Source organism: Maylandia zebra, linkage group LG14 (assembly GCF_041146795.1).
Source record: "Maylandia zebra isolate NMK-2024a linkage group LG14, Mzebra_GT3a, whole genome shotgun sequence".
Classification (NCBI taxonomy): domain Eukaryota; kingdom Metazoa; phylum Chordata; class Actinopteri; order Cichliformes; family Cichlidae; genus Maylandia; species Maylandia zebra.
In genome coordinates this window covers 15,180,039-15,194,751 of record NC_135180.1, presented here as the reverse complement: position 1 = coordinate 15,194,751, position 14,713 = coordinate 15,180,039, and the positions used below count along the sequence as shown (strand labels likewise).

The 14,713-nt window shown below is 40.4% G+C and overlaps 1 protein-coding gene across 2 annotated transcripts in view; it reads left to right on the top strand.

The window, feature by feature from the left end:
• Positions 1-14,713, top strand: part of kcnab1a (potassium voltage-gated channel subfamily A regulatory beta subunit 1a) — a 136,500-nt gene that overhangs the window by 19,341 nt on the left and 102,446 nt on the right. The gene's annotated exons all lie outside the window — the stretch shown is intronic.

The following is a 14,713-nucleotide window of genomic DNA, read 5'->3' as shown; positions in this document are numbered from 1 at the left end:
ACCCTCTGATGTTCCAACTGCGTAAACCAATAGGACATGAGTTTGTCCTATTGACTTGCTCTTTGGGAGAGTGGCAGACAGGACCTAACTCTGTCAGATCGGGCCAAACCCTCATCATGGATCACTATGCTTGTCTGACCTTTCTTTGAAACTCTCTTGGTTTTAAAAGGAATTTGCAACTTGGTATTAAATCCATGAAAGACAAACACAGACTCACAGATCTGAGCACTGGTATGTTAAAAAGAAAAAGTCACGATGTTTTCTCTGAGGTGTAGTAATTTGAACTTTTTCTTCTCCTTGCTACGGCCTTTGAACATTAGAAAAGCACGACTGTCTTGCTCCTTGATATTTGTCCATTATTGATGAGGGGTGCTAGGCGTCATTTAGGAGGGAGAGCTCTCCTTGGGTCTCACTAAGGTCACTGGAGGATAAAGCCACAGTGGAGCTTCATCTTACTCTCCCACACTGCTTTACGTCAAAGGAAGGGAACCCTGCCAAGTTTAACTTTGTGTCTCTTGGACGCACGCTCATCCTTTCCCTTAAAAATTATTAGCCGATCTTCAAGGTAAGTCTGTAGCCTTTGGCAAATCCGACCACAGCCAAAGTATCACAAGTTCTAAAGATAATCTTTGAGTTACGAGCACACATCCGTTTAACTCAGTTTTAAAAATCCCACTGGAGGTCGCTGATGGGTGTGTATATATATGTGTGTGTTTCTAGCAAGGCTGGGATGTGAAGCTGAACCACTTTCTCTTCAACCACTATTTTAAGATGAGTCTTTGAGATAAGAGCAGCAGTTAAATGCCTAATTTGTACCGATGGTGCAGTGCGCAGGAGGGGTAATGGCGTGGGTGTGAGATGAGCCCCTGGAGGGTTAAGGAGCATGTTTAACAGTTAGATGTGGGTGTGTGAGTGAGGAGGTGTGGGTTAGAGAAATAAGATCCGAAATGAGACACTTGGGACTCTGGTAAGGAGATCAAAAGAAAGAGGCATAAAGTTGGTTGAGAGGAGTCCTGTTATTTAAGTGTTGGTTTCAAGTTTTAACACTAGGGGGAGCCATAGATCTGCTGTCCCTTTACCTTTGGACAACAAAAGCATCAACCTCTACACTCTTTTCAGCTGATTGAGGACCAGTGATTGTCTGCAGTCACTTCATTTGCACTTGATCGATTTTAAGCACAGCAGGTCTGAGTATTTAATTGTCTGTGCATTGTGTCATATTTGTAAAACACAATGCTTCTGTCCTCTCTTTGCTTTTCTTCATTACAAGGTGAAATGAAAAAAAAAATACTGTGCACAGCTGATGATTGTAGATCAATGTAACTAACAGTTCCTTGTTCCCAGTGATGTTACCAGAAATACTGTTTGCCATAAGAGAGGGAAAAAAAGGGCCTGACTAAAGTGAAATGTTGCTTTAAGGGGTGCTGCAGTGCTCATGCAGACGTGGAATCAGTTGGAGTGTCGCCTACTGAGGATTTCAGAGACCTTTCAAAACCACGGCTCAAGAAGGGTCAATGAAAAAAAAGAGAGAAAAGTAACCTGGCTCCTTCAGCAGAGAAGCAAATCCTATTCTCCTCATATCGCTCACGCTCTCATCTTCCATTTTTCACTTTTCACGTTGATTTCTTTCAGCTTGCTCTTACTTTATAATCAGTTTTATCTGCTTTCGTCACATTGCTAGTGTACTTGAAAAAATACTTGTACCACCACTAAGTGAGTATATAATGTCTGTTATTGTCTCTAAAAGATTTCTCTTTAACTATATATACGTATTACACAAATATCTCACACACAAACAGGTTTACAGCTGCAGCGTTATCTTGGAAACTTTCAGCCGATAGCTCAGCTGACCCTTCTACACACCCAGATGGCAAATTTCATACAGAGTTGCTGCGCACCTGCAAGCTGTTTTGCAACCCACCTCCTGAGAAAAGAGCTTCTGCTCCTTTCACCTCTAGCTTCACATGTATGCAGCTTGCGCCTCATGCTTTCCACAATAAAGCAGATCCGTAGAAATAAAATTAAACACAGGCACTATCATCAGTCATCGCCCTCGTTCTCCTCATTTTGCTGCTGGAGTGAATTCACTGCAAGCAGATAATGGTGCTAAAGAGATGGCACCAAGACTTTGACACCATTTGGCAATCAGAGTACCTGCATACAGACACATTTGATCATATTTGTAACTAATATTACCTCAGTGGTCATGTAAAACAATCAAATATGGGTAGGAACGGTTAAAAAATATTGTATTTTTCTACAGGTTGAGTGATATGATATTCTTACTGGCTTGTACTGCTTTGACTGCAATTACATTAATAAGAGTAGTTTTTTGGCAACTTCGTCTGGGTTCTGTCTCCACTGCTGCCTGCTGTGTATCTATGTGTGTTTGACAGGGAGGAGAAGCTGCAGCTCAGTACATGGTTTAGAAAATTTAGTGTAGTTCTTTTTCCTTTTTGGCTCAGGTGCTGTGAAGAAAAAAAGCTTGCTGCGTCTAGTTCGTAATAGCGTGGAAAAGCTTAAAAGGGCCACATCAAACAAGCTGTTCTGTCTAAACACACTCGTAAAACTATCATGCGGATGGAACTGTGGTAAATTCATTCATTGCACAGACAGAACTTTTTCACTGCCCAGCCATATATCTCCACTCAGCAGCACTAAGCTGATACGGTGGCGTAGGCAAAGTTTAGAATCACTTCCTTGGATCAGCACTTTTCTCATCTGTTCTCAGTTTGTCTCCACAGATTGTAATACAGAGGAGTGGAGCTTGAACCTTTTCCAGACTCTGTGTGTGTGTGTGTGTGCAATGCTTATGTGTGTTCATGGGTACAGTGTGATAAGAAAAGGTAATACATTGCACTCCCTCAAGACCCATTAAGAGAGGAGAGGTAAGAGAACAGGGGACAAAAAGTGCAACATAAAAGATTTCGGTTGTATCGGGTATACACGCACGCACACGTGCACGGATCCTGACGACTTTGCTGCAGCATTTATCACTATTTCACGAACAGCTGGTAACCGCTGCAGCAAGAGACTCACAATTCCCAACAATGTGTGAAGGTATCACACGATTAGCTTCATGAAGGCAGATACACAACTTTACAAGTTTACTGTTTTAGAGTGACTTCACTGCAGCAATGCAGCACATATCTGGGGACCGCAGTCTCCTGCTTTTAGCATATCTTCTTGTTCTTTTGGCTCCTCCCTTTAGAAGTCGCCACAGCAGCCTCACCCTGTCCCTAACATCCTCCTCTGTCACATCAACCCTCCACATCTGCTCCATCCTGGCAGCTCCATCTTCAGCATCCTTTTTTCCAGCATATCTGCCATACTATCTTCAGCTCTCCCGCCTCCAACTCGGCCTCCTGTCTTTTTGTCAGAGCCACCGTCTCCACACCACACATCATAGCAGGTCTCACTACCATCATGTAACCCTATCCTTCTGTCACAAATCACCCCTGACACTCGTCTCCACCCACTCCACCCTGCCGGCACTCTCTTCTTCACCTCTCTTGTGCACCCGGGCATTTAAATTCACCCATCTTCACTCTTACACTGGTTTCCCTCTCCTGTGTTCAGTGTATAATTACATTGATTTTCACTCATCCTACTACACTGTTAGCTCACTTGCAGATTTTGCTTTTCAAAACTACAATAGGTTCAATATAGAGAAGAATTGAACATGATTTATTAAGATAGAGTAATAATAGTTAACGTGTTTGGCAGTTAAACTCTGGTGACCCATCATGACAGAACGAAATCCCAGTGGTGATAAGATTTAGGACAGGACCCCCCTGGGTCTTGATAGTGGTGAAGATGAAGACTGAGGCTTGGACGGAGTGCTGAGTGAGAGCGGGGTGGATGTGTGAGGTAGAGGAGCTCACCTACTAATGTCAGATTGGTGGTTCGCTCCAAATATCCATGAACACGATACTCAACCCAAGGCTGCACTTCTCGGGTTGTGAATGTTAGATTGAAAGCATTTAACCCTCCTGCCATCCTTTAAAAAACTCACACCCATCACCCTAGGGACCATTCTCAGCCACGCCATAAAAAGACCATATATCCATATCTTATTCCACTTTAAATTAGCCAACCTTGTAAAACTACTTCTCCCTGAAATATTCATGTAAAGTTTTAATTATATTTTCGTTGTTTTAACCCTTCAAATCCCAGTGTTATTACATGAGCGCCCTGTGTTATAAGCCCCAAAAACCAAAAAATGAAACTAAATATTTCCACAAAAAACCAGTTGAAGTAATATGTGATTGTCATTATAAGTAGGCCTTTAGATGGACCAAAGATTGGCACCAACATACATTTTGACCTGCCATTATTTTTTTGCATTTTTTTTGCAATTTAAAAATTAAAACTTCAAGGCCCTGAGTCTTCATTGACATCCAAGAAAAGAAGAAAAAATAAAATCATATGATGATAATTTGGGGTTGAAAAATAGCATTTATAATGGAAGTCAATGGGCAGAAAATGGTCCCCAGGGTGATGGGTGTGGGGATTTCTGCTGCTCAGCCATTTTAGGCTGATTTAAGGAATTCACACTGGAATATTAACATTGACAGGTAAAAACTATCCTGTGGCAAGTTTGGTTATATTCCACTGAACACAGTGGAAATGGCAGCCATTTAACACATAGCAGTGGCACAAAAAGGTCCCAAGAAGGCAGGAAGGTTAAACATAGAAAAAACATGCATGTTGTAGAAAGTTCTATAAATGTATTAAAATTGTCATTCAAAAAACAATCTTGGAGAGTTTTATGTAGATAACACATGTGTTTCTATAACTTGAGAAGCCCAATCACGGTCTGGTCTCATTGGAGAAGACTGCAGTTCATCCAGGATTCCTCAGCTTAGTTAGCAGGAGGACTCCACATTGTTCTCAGATTGTTGCACTGATACAAGACATGTTCACTCTCACTTCCTTTAACAATGATAGAAACTTGCATTTTCATGACTAGTATTGTGCGCCATTAATGCATCTCAGTCAGAGCATTGTTGCCTGTGTGGGTGCTGTGACACAATAACTGTGAATGGCTCAGTCTAGTTTTATTTTTTCTCATGTGAAGAAAGTTTAAACTTCTGTCCTTAATAAGCAGCATTCTCTTAAGCTAACCACAATGTTTTTGCCATTTCTGCTGTGTACCATGCACATCACTGTAACAATATGCAAAATTTCAGTGATCATATACAATATACAAGGACACAAAAAGCAGCACCTGTAGAAAATGATCATTTAATCGTTACTCTTCCTTCAATTGTTAATTCAAAGCAACAGTAAATGTGTCTTGTGCAAAAGTTTGGGTTCTTGTCTAACTGTAAAGTCTCAATTCGATTATTATTTTAAGAGCTTCTGGCAGGTACACAAATATTGTCCTCTGGCACATTTATTAATATCGCCAACTTATTTTTCTGCCCTTTAATTACATAAATATTTCACAAAGTCTGGAGATTTGATATTTGATGCCAACATGTCTCAGAGGAAAGTGTCATTAAAAGTTGTCTCTTCCTCATGAAACTGTTAAAAAATGTAACTTGAGCAGCACATCTAATTTATTTTATGACTAGAATCTATTTCATTAAAAGTCCAAACTTCAACAGTAAATCAACTTTAAAGGCCAGTCCTCTATTTGAGGTACGCACTTAAAACATTGTGTTATTTTAGCGATTTAATGAAGCCAGAATAAGGCACTAATCAGAAGAGCCAAGTGGTTTGGGATGAGGTGAAAGCTCTCCCTCGTATGGCCGCTTCACCCCCCCATTATCTTCAAGTGGTTTCATTTCAGCACCTCAATGATTATTAAAGCGGGGCAAGCGAGTGCGTTTGCAGTAATCGTTATCTGAAACTCTCCTTCCAAAAAAACTACTGAGGCCACTTTGTGAATTAGGCTCACTGAGGCTGTAAATGTAAATACACACTGACATCTAAATAAGTAAAAGGTCATTAGAAGGAATGAGAGGGAGATCAGTCAAACCAGGCTATGGACAGTTTTAATCAGGTAAAATAACTGATAATAAATTTTCACACATGTAATGTCAGACACATAATGAAACGACTGTTTTTGATGTGATCTAATTAACAAACAGCTGCAAATGCAGTCCGTCTTCCATGCGGCGTTAGAGCACACGTACATGATTGTGCATGCAAATGAAGGTATGCAAACACCAGAGTCGGGGCAGTGCGGGGCGGTGAGTAAGCTATGTGAGGAATAATTTCCATACAGATGAGCTAAGCATTTTCTGCTTCACACCAGGTTTATATTTAAAGGTTGTTTATTGATTTAAATACTCCTCACTGTTGGGCTCCATGTTACAGTACTCAGAGCATGTACCTGTTCAGCTAAAGGTGCCAGTCTTTTTCCAGTGCAACTCCAGCATACACCAACTTTAATTTAGGGGCTGAAAGAACATCAAAACACAGAGCAATCAAGACTCGTGTTCTGTTTATATGTTTTATTTTTATCCAACTGTTTTTTTCGGGTTCTTGCCTTCCTGATACCTGATCTTGGGCCCATCATACGCATAATATTCGTTGTAATGGTGTCTGGAGGGTGGTGTCATCTTCTCTTCCTGTGGGTGTCATCATTGCAGTATAGAGCTGGGGTGGAGAAAAGAAAACTTGCTGGAGTTTTTGCCCGAATTTGCTTGATGAGAGTAATTCTTACTTTTAAAGCATTCATTTATTTTCTCTGTTGCACCACTAAAGACTCGCTTCAGATGGATCAAAGCATCTCCAACGTGCTGTGTCAATGAGTGCCGTATTGTTTCATCTCCAAGGAAACCAGAGTGTATCCTGCATTCCTACAGATGCTTCCTGGTTGCCATCTGGCATCTTTATTCTTGCCTGGTGTTATTTTATTGCTGCTTTTTTCCCACACATATAACGCCTCCATACTGTTTCCATAGCAATGCTATTGCTGAGATGACGGTTATCTCTTGTTGTTACAGCTCTTGACTATCAAGTGTCCATATCTGGAGACTCTCTAGCAGTCAGGAATGCTGCTCCCTGCAACAAATAGCTAATTGTGGTGCAGGTGGTGTAGGCGTAGAGGCTTATTATGAAGTGCAAGTTGGAGGACAACCCTGTTACGTCACGCATGAAGGTACAAAACTTTTACAAAAGAAAAGTTGTGCTTTGCAAGTTTGGTGCCAGGAATTCTTATTGTTCAGTTCTTAACTTGGTGAAATGAGAATTTTATTTCTGTGTTTCTTCACCAAGCTGTTAAACTGCAGCAGTAAACACTCTGGCTATGAGTTGTGCTGTAGGAAGGAAGCGTTAACACACACACACACACACACACACACACACACACACACACACACACACACACACACACACACACACACACACACACACAGCAGGACGGTATGTTATACTGCTGTTGCAGTCCTGCAGAAGTACGAGAGCCCAGTGCCTTGCTCACAGGCACTTTATAATAAGCTCCTCTGCCATTTGTGCGTACAAAATGTTTCCCTCCAGACATCTCATGTTCCCATGGTGACCAACTTAGTGATTAGTATTAGCATAAAGGCATCCAATAAAGACATAAAGCTCAGATGGCAGAACACGTGAAATTCGACTGCACACATGCTGCAGCTTCCGCTGTAGCTACTATTTCTAAATTCCAGTGATCTTAGTTTTTATATTCACATCAACAACCTCAACAGTTAAAAAATTCCTGTCTCAAACTGTCTCTGAGAACTTGGTCCAGGCATTTAAATCAAGCAGTTTGGAGTAATTGTAACACTCTATTTGCCAGATGATCCAAATCAGGGACGTCCAACTCACTTTACCGTATATAGCCCACGTTTATCTCCAGTGTGTCGAACCCTTAAGACTCAGTGTAAATATGTTTAACACCACATTTAGTCCCAATTTCAATTATAAGAAAAAGAAATGCGTTTTTAATAGTACGTCTCAGTTTTTCTACAAGAAAAAGAAGATTTGCAGCTGCAGTAAATGAAAGAAAAGTGCATTGTTTATCTAATAATTAATTACTTTGGTGGAGTGTGACTGGGAGGTCTTGATCATTTGGGAGAAACTGTGAAAGCCACAGTAAAAAGTCAGAAATCGACGCCCGCTGTCATTTTTTTAAAGCTATCCAGTGGGCCAGATTGGATTCTGTGCCTGGCCGATTCTGGCAAATGGGCCTTATGTTTATACCCTCTCTCCCTGCCAGTACATCTCTAAGTTGCTCAGTGTCTATAAGCCAGTCAGAGCTCTCATGTCTTCAGGTTCAGATCTTTTTACTGTTCTCAGAAATGGATCTGAGTGTGTTGAGGGTGCTTTCAGTTACTGTGGTCCTGTTCTTTGGAACAAGCTGCCCACTGACCTGAGATCAGTTACATACTGATCAGCCGATACATTTAAAAACAGACTCAAAGCCTTTTATTACATTTTGTCTGTTTATTACAGCAATTATTTTATCTTCTGTGTTAAGCACATTGAGTTTCCATGTAATGAAATTTGCTATATAAATATAATTGCAGGTAAACCATCCATTCGTAGAGCAGAAGAGGAAAATATTGATTTGACTTTAATCTCAAAACATCTTCTGTTTACTTTTGTTGCTTTTATTACCTTTTAAAAGCATTTTTGTCCTACTGAAGTCTCGGCTCTTCGCTACCAATGAAAATCAGGTTGTTTTCACAGATGCCATCGAATAATAGTTGATGGGATACAACCAGAGACCAGGCTGAATGGAGATAAGCTAAAACCTTTTTAGAGGTAAACTTATGGGGGCCAAATTAACAGAGCAACTTAAATCTGTCTCGGTTTCCTTTACACCAATTTATTTGTGATTGGGATTAGCTGTCAATACATAATCTACAGTAATTTGAAGATAACAATATTTTTGATTTGACGGGCATGCCGTTGCTTCGCAAGTTAGACAATCAGCTCTTTAACAAATCGCAGTGCACTCACACTAATTGCAGTAATTTTACTCTTGAGCTGGGCCTGCTGAAATGTTTAATTACAAAAAAATCCATTAATTATAGCATGAAGAGTAATTATGTCTGAAGATGCATAGCGCTGGATACCGAGTCCCCATGTTACAACATGTTCACCATTTTCAGCCCGTCTTTTACGAGAACAGTTTTTCCATTAATAATCAAAACATATGAACTGACTGTCACTAATACTGAGAAGCTGGTGTGGTGCATATAAGATCAGGAGAGTTTGACCCATCTTGTTTTTACCTGCTATCTGACGTCTAAATAACTAGTTGTAATCGAATGCTCCCCCAAGAACAATGAGTCACTGACTGGATACTCTCAGGATTATGACCCAGTAATGACCTGTCTGTGTTGGTGTCTGGGTTATGAGCCAGAGATTACAGAAAAAGGAGAAATGAATCCTTTTATTTTAAGTGTTTTATTAATATACTAACGTGTGTTTATTGTATTTTTTCAGTACATATTGGATTCCTAAGAGAACCAAATACACACAAGAAATACAAGCAATACTCATATATACTGCTGCCTATTATCAGCTACTGTAATGAGTTTTTGATATGATATGGAAAGAGTGTAATTGTTTCTGCCTAAATACGAGGGTTCTGCTCTCCCAGTACAAATTTTTCAAAGGTATTGTTCTATTTTTTTCTTTTAAATTTAGCGTTAAATAGTAGAGCTTGCCACACTACTTAACTGGCACTTTGTCACATACAGTAGCCTCCTGTTGTAGAGTAGATGTGGTTTTATTTTCAGCAGTAATCTTTATACTGTGAGTGGAGGTGGCAGCTGCAAAGGGTCTGGCTTCTTTTCACTGTGACACACCTCAGTGCTCGGCCACCGGAGAGTGGAACCTCTGCCTTTTATGCAAAGCTGAGTGGGGATGTTCGGCTCATTTGTTACGGCAGAGGGGCAAACTAGGCCCGTCCGTCCACCTTTGCATTTGTAAAATACATTTTACCAGTTTTGCTTTTGTGATGTAGATTCTAACGATACAGAAAATGTAAGTAGCTTGCAGAGAAGGGCTCTGAATGTGAGCGAAGAAAGCAGCTGTTGCGATTGGGATGGCTTTCATATCTTGATGCTTCATCTCTCGTAACATAACACGCACAAAAAGAAGGAGAAGTTTCATTTTATGATATTTGTGGTGGGCCGTACTGTAAAAAGGTTGAAATGCTTTAAGATCTGTTCACAAAAACTGAACCCTTCAGGTAGTTAAATGCAATTATGCAGCTCAGAAGCTGCTCATTTGAATCACATTACACCCCAACTCAAACTCGGTGTGTGTCCCCACAATACATATGGGCATACCAGTGTGAGGAGAGGGAGGAAGGGATGACTAATATTTTATTTAAGACCCAGCTCATATGTGTAGTATGATCCATGATGACGCGTGGATGATCTTAAGGTCGAGAGTCATCACTTTAATACTCTTATAGCCATAGCATCCTTCACTCACGATCTACTCTGCGGCAGTAAACATCATGCTTTAATGTCACAGACGATACAGGAATAAATCCCACGGAGAAATGTGCGTTATTCAGCAGGTGTCAGCAACTTATTACCCAGGATGCTCTGCAAATGTATGTACATATACAACACGTGTACTTGGAATAAAATCATGTTCCATTCTCAGCGAAACATGCAAGAGCTTACCAAGATTATTTGAAACCTCAATAACTATAATGTAGCAATATGCTAATGCTTGCAGTATAGGTTTTCCCTAATCACATGTTAGCATGCTTTGCATAGTCGTATTCTGAAAATTGTGAAGAATAATTTGTGCACGATGATAATATTTGCACAAGATAGGAGAAAAAGCAGATATGCAGAATAACTACACTGTAAAAAAGAACGTCCTACTCTTAAAATTCACACCGCTAAGCTAAACCACAACATGGATTTCACAAGACCTTTGGGCATTGTCCTGTGATATCGAGTGGTAAAACTTTAGCAGCATGGACTTTAAGTCCTGTTAGTTGTGAGGAAGGCTGATCTTGGGATTGGAGTTAGTTTTCAAACACAGCCCACAGACATTTGATGTCTGGATCATTCGAGGGCAGAGTCAACAACTTGAGCTCTTTGCCGTGTTCCTCAAATCATTCCTCAACAATTTTGTAATGGAGTAAGAGTGATTATCCTGCCAAAGAGACACCTGCCATCAGAGAAAAACAGCTGCTGTGAAGATTTGCTGCAATGTTTAAACACTTGGTATGTAACAAAATAACTCATGATGGATCATGGAGTCTAATCGCCAAATAGATCAATTAATTAATTGCATCTTCTTGAACAAGCTATATTTAATATGAAGATACCACCAGCACACCTGGACCCCTTTAAAGTACAACAGTCTACAAGAGGTGACACTGTGGTGTGTTAAAAATACGACATCATAAGAACCCTAAACCGCAGTATCACTCTTCTTCTTCTTGTTTTTCTTTCGGACTATAACAAAGTTTGTTCTCCTCAAGTTTTGCTTAGCGTGCAGTTCAGGAACAAAAATGAGGACACGAACGGATTCCCCCCCAGCTCCCTCCATGGTTCAGTCCGTGGTGGGGACACACTGTAAGAAGTCATCTATAGAATTTACCCAATAAATCTGAGGTAACAATTTGCATTGACTTTTTTGGGGTAGATTTAGTTCAATATATTGTGTATAAAATAACTTCAATAAAAAGCTATGAAATACTTAATTAAATTGGGTAAAATTTACCCCATATTTATGTATACATTCAACAGCTACTTACTTATTGAAATTAGGTAAAATTATCTCTTGTTTGCTAGTTGGTAATACCTGATAATTAGTAATAAAATTTAATTATTATCAGTTGATAAACATTACCTATTCATATAAGGTAAAATGTACCCCCCCAAAAAAGATATTCAAATGATTCCTCATCTCAATGTTTTATTCCATAAAAACACAGAATAAAGTGCAACACAACGGCTAATGCAGACAACACTTTCAAAGGCCACTCAGTCCATTTTAAAAGCCAAAAGCACAGAAACTCTACAAGGTTGTTTCTGTGCATGTATGTTATCAAACATATGGATAGATAGAACAGAACACTAACACCAACATGCAATAGTTTCTGTGCTTGCTGTCAGAAGAAAAATTATAGCTCCATCAAGCTATGTCCTCTGGGAACAAGAGGGGAAATGTGTGTGCATTGCATAAGCTTATTTTTGAGGTCGTGGACCTTGTTCAGTAGTTTGGCCCCGTCAAGATCCAAAAACAGTTTTTGAAAAGTGTCAAATGTGTTCCTCAGCTCCTCCGGATATTCAAGGTTGAGGGCATCTTTGGTATTGATGAAGAACATTAGTCCTGAACTCTTCCAAGGAATGTGGGTTGTGTTTTCTACTCTTGTGGCTGTGGAATGTTGTGTATTTGTTAACCTTATGGTAAATGGCCTGCATTTGTATAGCGCTTTTCTAGTCCATAGCGCTTTACACTACATTCAGTCATTCACCCATTCACACACACATTCACACACTGGCGATGGCAAGCTACATTGTAGCCACAGCTGCCCTGGGGCGCACTGACAGAGGCGAGGCTGCCGGACACAGGCGCCACCGGGCCCTCTGACCACCACCAGTAGGCAAACATGGGGTTAGTATCTTGCCCAAGGATATTTGGCATGCAGCCAGGAGGCAGCCTGGGATCGAACCACCGATTAGTGGCTGACCTGCTCTGCCACCTGAGCTACAGCCACCCCCTTATAATCACAATCCTCAAAAACACATGGCACAGTTTCAAACTTTTTTAGATGGCCACCAAGATGTTCAAACAACTGCCTCTCACTGTCAAAAGAGCATGAATTACAGACAATGCACGTGAATGAAAGGATGTTGCCTGGCTGGGATGACTGTGGGTGGGTTGACAAATGTGTCCTTAATGCACCCCATGTCTTGACAGTGCAAGGGCAATCTGCATGAAGGCAGGGTATGGAGTGGACTCGACCAAAATGCCCATGTATTAGCCTGACGTGTTTCAGCAGGTCTAATCTTTTTGTGGTTGTGAAGTTGCACAACTTGCATTTCCAGTTCATTTTCCCATAACCGAGGACTTTGGTTAAGATTAACCACATTTTTAAGGTCAATGTGATTTATTTCATTTAGAAACTTGCATACCTATAAAGGATACACCGGGGGTGGGGATGTGAGTGGGTGCGTCAGCCCTAGAACTGGTAACAGAGTCGTCTATCAGTGAGGACCTGAAAAAGAGGGCAAATAGTGAGTGTCCACATACACAGATTCTTCATGCAACAAAAATAAGAAAATACATTACACAAAGGAAATTTTCAGATATGTACCTGGTTACAAGTTATTTATCTAACCTCAAAATTTCTCTGAGTCTCTTTAATGAAGGTAGAAATTAAACATAAGGTGAATATTGTTCTTCAGTTTTTCTTTGCTCCTCTTATCTGAGAAGTCTGTCTGTCTGTTATACTTAACATGTCTCACACTCATACAGTAAGACAAATGCTGGGGGTCTAGTAAGGAAGTTGGGGGAAGCAGACAACTCCACAGGAAGAGTCTTTTGTGTCTTTGAGGACTCTGGTAGGAAGCAAGGGAGTGTGAACCTTAAGGTGTGAAACAGCTGTGTACTGCCTTTTGTTCCTGGAGAAGGTATTTAACTGAGAGCCATGCTAGGCTCAGGGAGACTCTGCTGACCGTCTGTCCCGCGGTCATGCAGGGACTTCATCAAGCTTGCTTGTCTGTTCTTTGTGTGTTTTGATTAAAGAATGTTAGCTACCGCTCACCGCTCGTCTGCAGGCTTTATTTAAATGCAAAACTTCCACAACAGGCAAAAAAAAAGCTTTTTGCTAAAAAAAAAAAAAAAGATTTAAAGCAGAAGTTTTTTGCACTGCATTTTAAAATGAAAACATATTGCATTTATTTGCAATGAAAAACACACAGAGCAGAAAGTGTGTTACTGTTTTACATCCACAGACACACAAGAAAAGAAGCAGGCAACATGAGGTCAAGTTATGGCAATTTTATTTTTGTATGTCAGTACATGCATTCAGAATAGAGTTTTTAAAAAACAAACAAACGTCCCAAGTAAAGTTTGGGGGGATTTTTGTGAAAGAAAGGTTGAGAGAGGGGGAAGGAGGAAGATGCTGCTGGGTCAGTTCTTTCTCAGCAGTCTGCTCCAGAATCCCCTCCTGTCCTCGGCTTGCTTTTCTTTTGCCTTCAGCTCTTTTAAGGTTTTGTTGAGCTGCTCCTCGGCATCTTTAAATGTTTCTTTCAGCTGCTGTTTGGCCAGTTTCCCTTTGTGTTTGAGGAGCTCTTTAGCTTCCTTTTTGTGCTTTTGTATTTCTTTAAGTTCATCTTTGCAGCCTTTCTTGGTCACCGTCGTTTCTTTCTTGAATACCTTCAACTCAATTTTCCCTTCTGCAAGTTCCTCTTGCACTTTCATCAGTTCCTCCTTCATGTTTTGAGTGTAACTCTTTGTATCTTCCATTTCTTTCTTTGCTTCCTGTATTTTAATTTTCTCTTCCTCCAACACTTTTTGAGCTTCCAACAATTCTTTCTTCATATTTTCAATCTCATTTTCTGTCTCGTGTTTACATTTTTTCTCCTCTTCAAGTTGTTGCTTCACATGGAGTAATTCCTTCCTTAGTGTTTCAGCTTCAGCCATTACATTTGCAGCGTCTTGTGTTGCCAACTGCATTTTGCTTTTTTCCTCTTCAAAAGCTTCCTGCACCTCCTGTAATTCCTGCATCACATTTCCTGCCTCCTTC